The sequence below is a fragment of the Somniosus microcephalus genome, chromosome 2, assembly GCF_052327205.1.
Source record: "Somniosus microcephalus isolate GS21.2 chromosome 2, FLI_Smic_1.0, whole genome shotgun sequence".
In the NCBI taxonomy this organism is placed as follows: domain Eukaryota; kingdom Metazoa; phylum Chordata; class Chondrichthyes; order Squaliformes; family Somniosidae; genus Somniosus; species Somniosus microcephalus.
The window spans coordinates 232,526,709-232,540,353 of NC_140988.1; positions in this window are offsets into that span (position 1 = coordinate 232,526,709).

Sequence of the window (13,645 nt, forward strand, 5' to 3'; positions counted from 1 at the left end):
CGCAGATGCAAGCGTTGTCTGCATACTGTAATTCGATGACAGAGGATGGGACGACCTTGGATCTGGACTGGAGGCGACGGAGGTTGAACAGTTTCCCGTTTGTTCTGTAGATCAGCTGCACTCCAGCGGGGAGCTTACTGAGGGTGAGATGGAGCATTGCAGCCAGGAAGATCGAGAAGAGCGTTGGTACGATGACACAGCCTTGCTTGACCACGTGATTTTACTATTTATGAAACTCATGCAAAATAAGTAAATAGCCCATCGGGAGAAAGATCTATTGTTGTGTAATACTTTTCTGTGTGATACTTGTTTTGATTGTAAAATCTATTTTTAAAATGCTAAGAAATATTGTCTATTTGAAGTTATAACAGAATCAATTTTGCCCCCTGGAAATGTTCAGTTCCCATGTGTGGAGCTAAGGAAAAAGGGGTAGAATCCTGTGACAGCAGGATTATACTCCTCTGCATTGCTCTGGGACATTCAGAGTTTTTCCAGGGGGTAGGGGAAGCTGGAGGACGGAGTCCTTGCATCTGGAGCAGGCGCAAGCTTTCAAATTGCATTTAACTGAGGTGAAAATAATGTAATAGCATCTGTTGCCTCACCCTCCTCATCCCACAATGGGCAGGCGCCCATTAGAAAGAGTGCCCAGATGGCTTAGGTCTTGCACCTGGTTCCCCTCAGATGAGAGAAGCTAAGGGGAGCAGGCAGCAAAGCTATGGAGGACCTGAAAAGGTTCATGCCCTTTTTCTTCAGGCCCCCATTACACCTTCAGGGCTGGAGGCCTGTTGGTTGTTTTTTGAAAGCAGCCAGATGGCTCCACAGCCGGTGGTCAATACCACTTCTGCAGACCTCTGAGGGTAGTCTACACCAGGGGTTCTCAACCTTTTTGCTTCTGAGGTCCCCTTCCCATGTTATAAAAATTCCATGGACCCCCTGTAACACAACACCAGTACTTTATCTGTATAAAAATTAGTTATACAATTAAACATATATATTTATTATTTTTGTTTTACTTACTTAATGTGACTAATTAGGAACAGAAATTCCAATTATATATTAACCCCAACCCCTTTAATCGATAACTGGAAATTAGATGCAATTTTATTTTTCCACTACCATCAAGTTGGAGACAAACTAACACAGGATATGACCTGAACCAGGCCCCAAACCCCAGCATTACTGGCACCCACCGGAGTGAGTGGGTATAAAGAGGAAGCATTGGTGCCTCTATTGTTACTGCTGGTTATTTATTATTCACTGGCTACTGCTCCTTATCGAATGAATTGAGGAAATCCGGTATCTTTTTGATGCTGCTGGTGATTACCTTAATGTAATCCCTGTTGGCCCAGTCCTGGTATATCTCTCTCTGCGCTGGATCGCCCTACCTCACCATGCACAACGCATCCCCGGACCCGACCCTATCTGTAATCGTGGCACTGATAGGTTTATTTGGCGCTTTGGATAGGTGATGCCAAACCAATCAACCAGATTGACCACATCTAACCCAGAAATGCGAGTTAGGCAAAGATTATTGGTCAGGAGGGTGGCGGATTGAGACGATGGATGAAATGAGAGTTTCTATTGGTTAAATGTGACGGAGGGCTCAGACTTTGGAGCAAAAGAAGAATCTGTTTGGTTAATTGACAAAAGGTTACATCTAGATTGGTTTCATTGAAGAAGCAATGAGAAATATGATTGATTTAAATTGGGTTAGCGCTATTTTCTCACAGACCCCTAGGGGGCCGCAGACCCCTGGTTGAGAACCCCTGGTCTACAGCACAGGGGTTAAGATAATGAACAGAAACAAACACTTCAGGTCAGGCATGGCATACTTCAAATGTACTCCACCTGAATTGCACCCATGTGGCTGGGGGGGGGGGGGGGGGGCGTAGGAACAGCGACCCTAACCACTCGCCTTTAGATCATAAGCTCTTAAAACTAAAGTGCTCTTTGGCTAATCCAGGGATGAGCAAACGAGCTTGCCGTTTAGGTCTGAGAGAAGTCAACCCTCAAAAAAAACATTGAATTAGTGGGATGAAGTCATATTGTGCCATATTAGAACATAAACATATTTTATGTGTTCATATGAAATGTCTCTCCTTGCTGTTTTAACCAAGGCAGAACCCAATTCGGGTTAACACATTCGTTAGAAATTGCAGACAATGGGATTTTATGTGAGCGTATTCTAATATTGCACTGTGTAATTTCACCCCGACCCCGGTGATTAAAATACCTTCAAAATACTCCGTTCCCAACAGCCAACAGCTCAGAAAAATATTCAATGTAACTGGGACCACCAGATGCGCTCAGTTTGACACTCAAGGCTTCTTCTGTCTTTGACAGACACTCAAGGCTTCCATAGCAGCACTCAAGCTTCCCTACTAGGATGCTCAAGGCTCTTTACATTGTCACTGAAGGCTTCCGTGCTGGAATGCTCAAGGCTCTCTATTTCTATCAATGTCTCCATTCTCTTTAGTGCCCTTTTTCAGTCTGTTAAACAACACTGCATTAACACGACCGTTAGTCTCCAGTGTCCTGGTCTGATCTTCTTGTCCTGCTTGGTCACAATCCCCTGTGGGACTGCCTTTGATTATCGGTTGTCATGGGTTTCTGAAGGCAGGAAGTAGGGTCTGTAAGTTTTCTGTCAAAGGTGTTTGTTTCAGTGTCATCTGAGAAGCAACTCACAAGACTTTATTGGTTTTAAAGTGCTGGAGATTGGAATGTGTTCAAATGCCATTTTCTTACGGTTACTTAGGGCAACCATCGCATAATGCCAGAAGCACAATGAAGCACACAAAATGTTCCTCCTGCCATGTATGACAGCCATCTTTAATTTTTAGAATAAGGTTTAACTATTAGTAATGTGAACACCAATTAGATTGTTTTCCCACTGCATTAAATTTTCACTATTGACTAATAGGCAGAAGAGATAGCACGATCAGTGATGGGCCAGCAGGATTACCTAGATTTTTAAGATTTTCCACTTTTTATAAGGGGGATTGCCAGCATAGTGAAACAAAAAAGTATTTGGCAATTGTAAAAGGAGAGAATCCTTAGCTCATGCAGTTTAATTACATGAAAAATTAATATATGAATGTGCTGTGCCATTCAGTGGTTTCTACCTGCAATACTCTATATAGCATTGTTGGGATGCCATGTATGATAATTTGTTTAGAAGTGTATCCTCAAGTGATTGCCAAAGAACCAAAGGCGACATGAGGGAAAACTTTTTTCCGCAGCGAGTGGCTATGATCTGGAATGCACTGCCTGAAAGGGTGGTGGAGGCAAACTCAATCATGGCTTTCAAAAGGAAATTGGGTAAGTACCTGAAGGAAAAACATTTGCAGGGCTATGGGGAAAGGGCGGGGGAGTGAGACTAGCTGAATTGCTCTTGCAGAGAGCCGGCACGGGCTCAATGGGCTGAATGGCCTCCTTCTGTGCTGTAACCATTCTATGATTCAAACTGGCCTACTTAGAAACGCAAACTTTCAAAGTCTTCTTTGCCCCACTTGAGCCAGGATAAGGTCCTACCACATTACATCTGCCTGTTTCATGCAGGAGCACATAATGTTTGGGTAATAGGGGCAGAATTTGGAGTGGGAGGGGGAGAATCCAGTTGTCATGGTCCACGTAGAAACCAACGACATAGGTAGAAAAAGAAGAGGTTCAGCTGAGAGAGTTTGAGGAGCTCGGGTCCAAATTAAAATGAAGAACTTCAAAGGTAATAATCCCTGGATTGTTATCTGAGCCATGCGCAAATTGGCATAGGAACAAACAGATCAGAGAGTTAAATTTGTAGCTCAAAGAGTTGTATGGGAGGAAGGGGTTTCGATTCATGGGGCACTGGCACCAGTACTGGGGAAAGAGGGAGCTGTTCCATTGGGATGGGCTCCACTTAATTCGGGTTGGGACCAGTGTCCTGGCAAATCGAATAACTAGGGTTGTAGTTAGGGCTTTAAACTAAAAAAAGGCAGGGGGGAGGGGGTCATGTCAGGTGAGGGGAAATTTAGAAATCTAAAGAGAAAAGTCAAGGCAATGGAGCAGTGTAGTGATGACAGGAAAGTGTGACAGGGGCAGAAAGTTTAACAGTAATAGTGCAACAGCGGACAAGGTGAAAGCAGGGAATAACGGTAAAAATTTAAATTAAAGGCTCTTTATCTGCTGCATGAAGCATTCATAACAAAATAGACAAATTAGTGGCACAAAAAGAGATAAATGGGTGTGATCTAACAGCCATTACAGATGTGGTTGCAAGGTGACCAAGGTTGGGAACTAAATATTCCAGGGTACTTGATATTTTGAAAAGACAGGCAGAATGGTAAAGGAGGGGGTAGCCCTGATAATAAAGGATGACATAAGGACAGTAGTGAAAAAGGATCTATCTCCGGAAGATCAGGAAGTAGAATCAGTATGGGTGGAGATAAGGAATAACAAGGGGCAGAAAACACTGGTGGGAGTAGTTTATAGGCTCCTTAACAGTAGTTATACCGTTGGACAGAGCATTAATCAACAAATAATAGGAGCTTGTAACAAAGGGAATGCAATAATCGTGGGGGACTTTAATCTTCATATAGACTGGACAAATCAAATTGGGAAAGGTAGTCTGGAGGATGAGTTCATGGAATGCTTTTAAGATAGTTTCCTAGAACAATATGTCATGGAACCAACCAGGGGACAGGCTATTTTAGATCTTGTATTCTGTAATGAGACAGAGTTAATTAGTAATCTCATAGTAAAGGATCCTTTGGGGGAGAGTGATCATAATACAATAAGTATTTCACTCTCAAACACAATGTGAAATTCTAAGTCCAGAACTAGTGTCTTAGGGGGAGAAATTGGGTCACGCCCAGAAAAAGTTAGCACCTCCTGCCCAAAATTCACCAGTGGCACCCCAAGAGGGAGGTGGGGCGTTACTGGAAGCACCCCGCCTCCCTCTTTGGGGCACTGTGAGTAAATATCACAGTGCTAAGTGCCGCGGTACTGCAGGACTTCCTCCCCTTATTAAAGGGGAGGGGCCTAGTGCAGTGTGACCCAGGGCCCAGCTGGGCCACCAGGGATCAGAGTGCCGGCAAAAGAGCCCGGCACGCAAGAGAAGTGCCAGGCTTATGGTGCGCAGCCAGCACTCCGTGGGGGGGGGGGGTGCTGCACAGAAGGCCGGGTCGGCAAAGCGGGCAGGTGCTGGGAGGCGGCCAGCAACAAAAATGAGCGCCTGCCACCTTCCGTTTAATTTGCGCCGCTCCAGCCACAGGTAGGCCCCCCTGATTCTGTTGGACATAGCGTCTGGCAGTAAGTCAAGAGGCGCTACCAAAGATTGCAGCCGGGGCGCGAGTGGGGCGCTGTGCACAGTGATGACATCATCGCCGGTGGCGCAGCGTTGCGGGGTGCAAACGGTTACCACCGATGCTAACCTCCCGCTGAATTTCGCAGAAGGCGTTAGCGGCGCCGCACCCAGGTGCTAGTTGCTTTGCGCCCCATTAGCGCCCTCTTAGGGTGCTAACGGGAGGTGCAAATTAATTAAATTTTTCCCCCTTAAACTTAAATAAAGCCAATTATATAGGTATGAGGGGTGAGTTGGCTAAGGTAGATTAGGAAATTAGATTAAAAGGCATGACAATAGTTAAGCAATGGAAAACATTTAAAGAAATGTTCCAAAATTCTCAACGAATATACATTCCACTGAGAAACAAAAACTCCAAGGGAATAGTGATCCATCCGTGGATAACAAGAGAAGTTACGGATAATATTAGATTAAAAGAAGAGGCTTATAATGTTGCGAAGAATAGTAGTAAGCCTGAGGATTGGGAGCAGTTTAGAAACCAGCAAAAGATGACCAAAAAATTGATAAGGGAGAAAATAGAATGTAAAAACAGATTGTAAGAGCTTCTACAAGTATGTAAAAAGGAAGAGTGTAGCAAAAGTAACAGTTGGTCCCTTAGAGGCTGAGACAGGAGAAATTATAATGGGGAATAAGGAAATGACAGAGACTTTAAACAAGTATTTTGTATCTGTCTTCACAGTAGAAGATACAAAAAGCATACCAAAAATAGTGAGGAACCAAGGGGCTAATGAGAGCGAGGAACTTAAAGTACTGTAATTAAGATCAGTAGAGAAAAAGTACTTGAAAAACTCATGGGACTAAAAGTCAACAAATCCTCTGGACCTGATGGCCTACATCCTCGGGTTCTAAAAGAGGTGGCTGCAGAGATATGGATGCATTTGTTGTGATCTTCCAAAATTCCCTAGACTCTGGAACGGTCCCAGCAGATTGGAAGGTATCAAATGTAACCCTGCTATTCAAGAAAGGAGGGAGAGAGAAAACAGGGAACTACAGGCCAGTTAGCCTGACATCAGTTGACGGGAAAATGCTGGAATCCATTATTAAGGAAGTGGTAATAGGGCATTTAGAAAATCATAATATGATTAGGCAGAGTCAACATGGTTTTATGAAAGGGAAATCGTGCTTGACAAATTTATTAGAGTTTTTTGAGGATGTAACTAGCAGGGTAGATAAAGGGGACCCAGTGGAGTTAGTATATTAGGATTTCTAAAAAGCATTCAATAAGGTGCCACATAAAAGGTTGCTTCGCAAGATAAGGGCTCATGGGGTTGGGGTATTATATTAGCATGGATAGAGGATTGGTTAATGGACAGTAAACAGGGTAGGGATAAACGGGTCATTTTTAGGTTGGCAGACTTGAACTAGTGGGGTGCTGCAAGGATCAGTGCTGGGACCTCAGCTATTTACAATTTATATTATTGACTTAGATGAAGGGACCGAGTGTAATGTATCCAAGTTTGCTGATGTTACAAAGCTAGGTGGGAAAGTAAGCTGTGAGGAGACACAAAGAGCCTGCAAAGGGCTGTAGACAGGTTAAGTGAATGGGCAATAATGTGGCAGATGGAGAATAATGTGGGGAAATGTGAGGTTATTCATTTTGGTAGGAAGAATAGAAAAACAGAATATTTTTTAAATGGTGAAAACTATTACATGTTGGTGTTCAGAGAGATTTAGGTGTCCTCGTAGAGGAAACACAGAGTTAGCATGCAGGTGCAGCAAGCAATTAGGAAGGCAAATGGCATGTTGGCCATGCAAGGGGATTGGAATATAAGAGTAAAGAAGTCTTGCTACAATTGTACAGGTTTGGTGGCACCACACCTGGAGTACTGTGCACATTTTTGGTATCCTTATCTGAGGAAGGACATACCTGCCTTAGAGGTGGTGCAATGGAGGTTCACTAGATTGATTCCTGGGATGAGAGGGTTGTCCTATGAGGAGAGATTGAGTAGATTGAGAGGTGATCTTATTGAAACATATAAGATTCTGAGGGTGATTGACAGGGTAGATGCTGAGAGGTTGATTCCCCTGTCTGGAAATTCTAGAACTAGGGGGCATCGTCTCAGGATAAGGGGTTGACCATTTAAGACCGAGATGAGGAGGAATTTCTTCACTCAGAGGGTTGTGAATCTTTGGAATCCTTTACTCCAAAGGGCTGTGGATGCTGAATCTTTGAGTATATTCAAGACTGAGATAGATAGATTTTTGAACTCTAAGGGACTCAAGGGATATGGAGATTGGGTGGGAAATTGGAGTTGAGGTCAAAGATCAGCCATGATCTTATTGAAAGGCGGAGCAGGCACGAGGGGCCGTATGGCCTACTCCTGCTCCTGACTCTTATGTTCTTACTTTAAGTTCTTAACTGACGAGAATTTCAATGGATGACATTATCCCACCAGTCTCGCCTCTTTCAATAAAGTCAGGATGGAAGATGGCAAGCAAAGAAGCACCTGCCCCACTGCCAGAGGAAACACATCACAGCCGTTCGCTGTTTTATTGATACTACTATGGTCAGTGCTCCTCTGAAATTTCCTCTCTTGATCCTTCTAAACTCAAAATACACCATCCTATAGGTTCTGCCTCCCCCATACATCCCCACTGTGTTAAAATCAATTACATTAAGTAGAAGCTTAATCAGAGAAACAGGCCATTCGACCCAACTGGTCCATGCCGGTGTTTATACTCCACACAAGCTTCCTCTCACTCTAATTACCTCTTCCCACCCTGCCCCCGTCTCAACAACAACAACAACGTGTATTTATGTAGCGCCTTTAACGTAGTAAAACGTCCTAAGGCGCTTCACAGGAGTATTATAAGACAAAAGAAATTTGACACCGAGTCACATAAGGAGAAATTAGGGCGGGTGACCTAAAGCGTGGTCAAAAAGGTAGGTTTTAAGAAGCGTCTAAAAGGAAGAAAGAGAAGTAGCGAGGCGGCGAGGTTTAGGCAGGGAATTCCATTCTCCCTCATGTATGCAACAAGCCTCCCCTTAAATTCATCAATGCTCTCTGCCTCTAACAGTCCATGTGGCAGCGAGTTCCACATTCTCACCACTCTCTGGAGTACATATCAGTCTAGACCTGTCTTCAGATCCAGACCTGGCCGTGCGCTCGAAGCAAGTGGCCTGAGGATCGATGGAAATCAGTTTTCGTGCCTCATCGAAATAATTAGGGCAAGGTCCACAGGCAGCTCGCCCAATTGGAGACATCCATTTCTGGCCGCTTGCCATGCTGGTGCCGGCCCTCAGATAAGTCCCGGGATGGAGGGGGTGGGTGGAGTTGCAACAGGCTACTTAGGGGGTGTCCAAATGCAACTCCTGTGGACTCGGGGGAGCACTTGTGCTCCTCTTAGCTGCACAGCAAATTGCTTCTTAATCCAATGCACTGCTCTTGTCCTCTGAGTCAGAAGGGTGTAGGTTCAAATCCCACTCCAGAGACTTGAGCACATAATCTAGGCTGACACTTCAGTCTAGTACTATGGAGTGCTGCAATGTCGGAAGTGCCGTCTTTCGGATGGAACTTTAAACCCGGGCCCAGTCAGCCCTCTCACGTGAATTTAAAAGATCCCATGGCAGTATTAAAAGAAGAACAGGGGAATTCTCCCTAGTATAACAACAGAAAACACTGGGAAAACTCCGCAGACCAGGCAGCAAACATGGAGAGTGTAATGTATATATCTTTAAGGGGGGAACTACTTTTTACAGCTCATGTATACTGCAGTACCGGCAGTAACCACACCTGTATATAGCACTGAGTAGTAATCTGTACAGTTCAGTTCCAGAGTGAGCCACGTTGAGTAAACACCTGTTGTACCGTTCCCCTGCCGTCTTGTGTCTTATTACTCTCGGACGCAACATTGGCGACGAGACAAATTCGATCCTACCTGCAACTCTGCATCACCTCCCAGGGATTCATTCCTGGAGACCAGTAGATTGGAGGTCAAGGCCAGAGACATGGGCGTCGACCACGGGCAACCGTCCAGTCATCCAGCAGAGACTCGAGAATTGCGGGGGAGGCTGTTGAGAGCCAGGCTTGGTTTTCCAGTCATGGTTGTCCAGTGAAACGGGCTGGCAACAGGTAGTGCGCAGACCCTTCCCGGACAGTGGCGGGCTAGAGCCCGACCGAGCGGCACAGCAAAGGGCCGAGCAGCGTCGACGGGGGGGAGAGAGAGAGGGGGCAGAGCGCACAGGGCGCAGCCGGTGTTCAGGGGCCGAGCAGCGTCGAGGAGAGGGAGAGAGACGAGCAGAATCCCGCGAGGCGCCGCCATTGCCACGAGGACCGTTGGCAGCAGCGGGGGAGGAAGGAAAGCGCGGGAGATGCCATTTTAAACGCACCCAAAATGCCGAAGAGTGGCAGTATCACCGCATTTGACAATGAAGTCGAAGATTGGACTACATATGTCGAATGAATAGAGGTATACTGCAAGGCAAATGAGGTGTCAGATGACAAGAAAGTGCCGGTATTGTTAAATTTAATGGGTGCAAAGACGTATGGCTTATTATGAAATCTAGTAACCCCAGCGAAGCCAGTGGAAAAGAGTTTTGGAGACATAGTGACGATACTACAGGAACATTTAAACCCCACACCGCTGCTGATAGCAGAAAGATTCAAGTTTCACAAATGGAACCAGCATAAGGATGAAAGCAATGCTGAATATTTAACAGAACTGCGCAAACTATCGAAACACTGCCAGTTTGGAACGGGATTGGCAGATACCTTAAGGGACAAGTTTGTGTGTGGGCTTCAAAGTGAAGGAACCCAGAAACGGCTTTTATCTGAAAAGGACCTTACGCTGGACAAGGCTTTCAGCATTGTGGTATCATATGAAGCAGCAGCACGGGGCACTGCAGAGATACAACAGAGACCGCAAGAATATGGCACAAACGAAATGTCATACAGAACAGAGAAGTGCTATTGCTGCGGCAGAACAACACACGGCCACAATGATTGCTGGTTCAAAGACAAAGTGTGCAGACAGTGTGGAAAAATAGGACACATAGCATGAGTCTGCAGGTCAGGAAAGAAAACCAGCAATAAGAAATCTCCAAAAGAAAAGTACAAGAAGGTACATAAGGTGACGGAGAATAGTTCAGACGAACAAAAGAGTGATACCGACTCCGAAAACAGGGAGCTGAGTTGTCTGAAACTACATAATGTGATCACAACGGAGGATCACCGAACCATTTGGGTCACTCTCAAGATAGCAGGAGTCCAGGTAAAAATGGAATTGGACACAGGATCAGCCCTAACAGTCATAAACCGACGGGACTACGAGCGGCTATTCTCACACATACCCTTGAGAGACACAAAAATTATTTTGAAGACGTACACGGGGCAAAAGGTCTACCCCAAAGGAAAAATAAGGGTGACCGTTATATATAACGGTAAGGAAACACCAAAACTAGACCTGTATGTATTGCAAGATGGAGGACCACCATTACTGGGATGTGAATGGATCCGGAAAATACAGCTGGATTGGCATTCCATACAAGCACTGACTGTGGCTGCCAAAAAGGATGACGACGTCACACCTGGGAGATTGTCAAAGATCCTAACTGACGCACAAGAAGTGTTCCAGCAAGGACTCGGAACACTAAAAGGCATGACAGCAACAATTAAAATCGAAGAAAACGCAAGGCCAAAATTTTTTAAGGCCAGACCGGTACCTTATGCGATCCGCCCAGCTGTCGAAGCAGAGCTGGAGAGTTTGGAACGTTCAGGAGTACTGTCCAAGGTAGACTGGAGCGAGTGGGCTACACCCATCATCCCTGTGATGAAAAAGTCGTTGAGCAGCACGCCTGGGGAACCAAGGAAGGTTCGCATCTGTGGGGACTTTAAGGTAACAGTGAACCCAGTCCTTCACACCGTACAATATCCACTTCTGCGGATTGAAGATATTTTTGCCTCGCTATCTGGAGGGAAACGCTTCACTAAGATTGATCTGGCCCAGGCGTATCTGCAAATGGAGGGAGAAGAAGCATCAAAAAAATACCTCACAATCAACACCCATAAAGGTCTCTACCAATACAACCGGCTGGTATTCGGGGTAGCATCAGCTCCGGCTATTTGGCAAAGGGCAATGGAACAAGTCCTGCAAGGGATCCCAGGGACCCAGTGTTATTTGGATGACATCCTGGTCATGGGCGAAAATGACAGTGATCACCTTGCCAACCTGAAGCAGATGCTCACTAGATTGAAGGAATATGGGCTCCGAGCTAACCGCCCCAAATGCGAGTTTTTTAAAAAACAGATCTCGTTTTGTGGCCATGTTATCAATAAAGAGGGGTTACATAAGTCCCCAGAAAAGATTGAGGCAGTAGTCAAGGCTCTAGCACCGGAAAACGTGTCACAACTGAGGTCGTTCCTCGGGCTGGTAAACTACCACCATAAGTTCTTGCCAAATTTGTCTACAATACTACACCCACTGAACACCCTACTGCAAACTGGGGTGCCATGGAAGTGGAGTGGCGAATGTAAACGAGCTTTCCAGAAGAGCAAAACACAAATCACATCGAAAGAGGTATTGGCCCATTTCAACCCAGCACTAACAATTCGGTTGGCGTGTGATGCGTCACCCTACGGCATTGGAGCGGTGCTGTCGCACAAATTCTCGGATGGCTCAGAGAGGCCAATAGCCTTTGCGTCACGATCACTAACCTCAGCCGAGCATAACTACGCCCAGATTGACAGGGAGGCCCTCAGCCTAGTGTGGGGAGTGAAAAAGTTCAATCACTATCTGCACGGGCAGAAATTCACCTTGCTGACTGACCACCAGCCTCTTGTCTCCATTTTTAATCCGAAGAACGGCGTTCCGGTGATGACTGCGCAATGACTACAAAGATGGTCACTCTTTCTAGGGGTGCACCACTGTGAGATTGAATATAAGGGCACGAAACAGCATGGAAATGCTGATGGGCTATCACGCTTGCCATTGCCGACTGCGGAGGAAGCACCAGCAGTGGATCCTGTCGAAATATTTCATTCGACTATAGTTGAATACCTACCGGTAACTAACGCTCGTATAGAACAGGAGACCTGAAATGACCCGACACTGTCTCGGGTATATGATTTGACGGTGAAGGGATGGCCAGCACATGGCGACTCACTGTTGCCAGCATTCTCGACAAGAATAGAACAGCTGTCAGTGTGCCGGGGGACCTTGATGTGTGGATCCCGAGTGGTAATTCCACCCAAGTTAAGGGATAGAGTTCTCAATGAGCTTCATGAGGGTCATCTGGGAGGGGTAAAAATGAAAAGCCTTGCCAGGGCTTATGTGTGGTGGCCGGGAATCGATAAACAAATCGAGGACCTGACCAAGAGCTGCTCAGGATGCCAGAAAGTCCAAAATGCACCACCACATGCCCCTCTACACCCATGGGAGTGGCCCTCATCTCCATGGCAACGGGTGCATATTGATTTTGCTGGTCTATTCATGGACTCAATGTTTTTAATAGCCGTGGATGCACACTCGAAATGGCCTGAGGTCATCAAAATGTCCTCCACCACCACGGAGAAAACTATTGCAGTCCTACGGACCATTTTTGCCAGGAATGGCTTGCCAGAATAGATTTGCTCCGATAACGGACCACAGTTTGTGTCCGAAGAATTCCGGAGGTTTATGAAGAAGAATGGGGTAAGGCATTACACATCCGCCCCATATCATCCAGCCACAAATGGATTGGCTGAGAGGTTCGTACAAACCTTTAAGAAGGCAATAAAGGCTATGTACAATGACAACATTCCGCTGTAGCATAAGATGGACAATTTCCTGTTCGCCTACCGGAATGTGACACATGCAGTCACCAACCAGGCCCCGGCCATGATGTTCTTTAACCGAAGGTTAAGATCTCGCCTGGATTTGCTCAGACCAAACGTACGAAGAGATGTTGAGAGTAAGCAATTCCAGCACATCCATGAGAAGCCAACAAGGAGCTTCAATGTAGGGCAACCAGTCTTGGCCCGCGACTACCGAACAGAAAAATGGCAGCCAGGAACGATATGCACACGGCAGGGCCCACTAATGTACACAGTGGACGTTGGGGAGAACATCGTGAGACGCCATGCTGACCAGATCCTGGAGTCACAGGAACAAGTCAACCCCATGTCTCGCCCATACGTACCTGGTGAGGAACCCGATGTACAGGTCGTATCTACCCCAGAAACAGTAGCATCGGAAGCTGATGACCCAACCGACGACAGGGTGCCAGAATCGCCTTCGCACCAAGAGCGAGACACTCGGGAAAGGCGCTATCCAGAAAGGATCAGGAAGCCTCCCCAAAGACTGAATATATAAATGGACTATTTTCAGCTA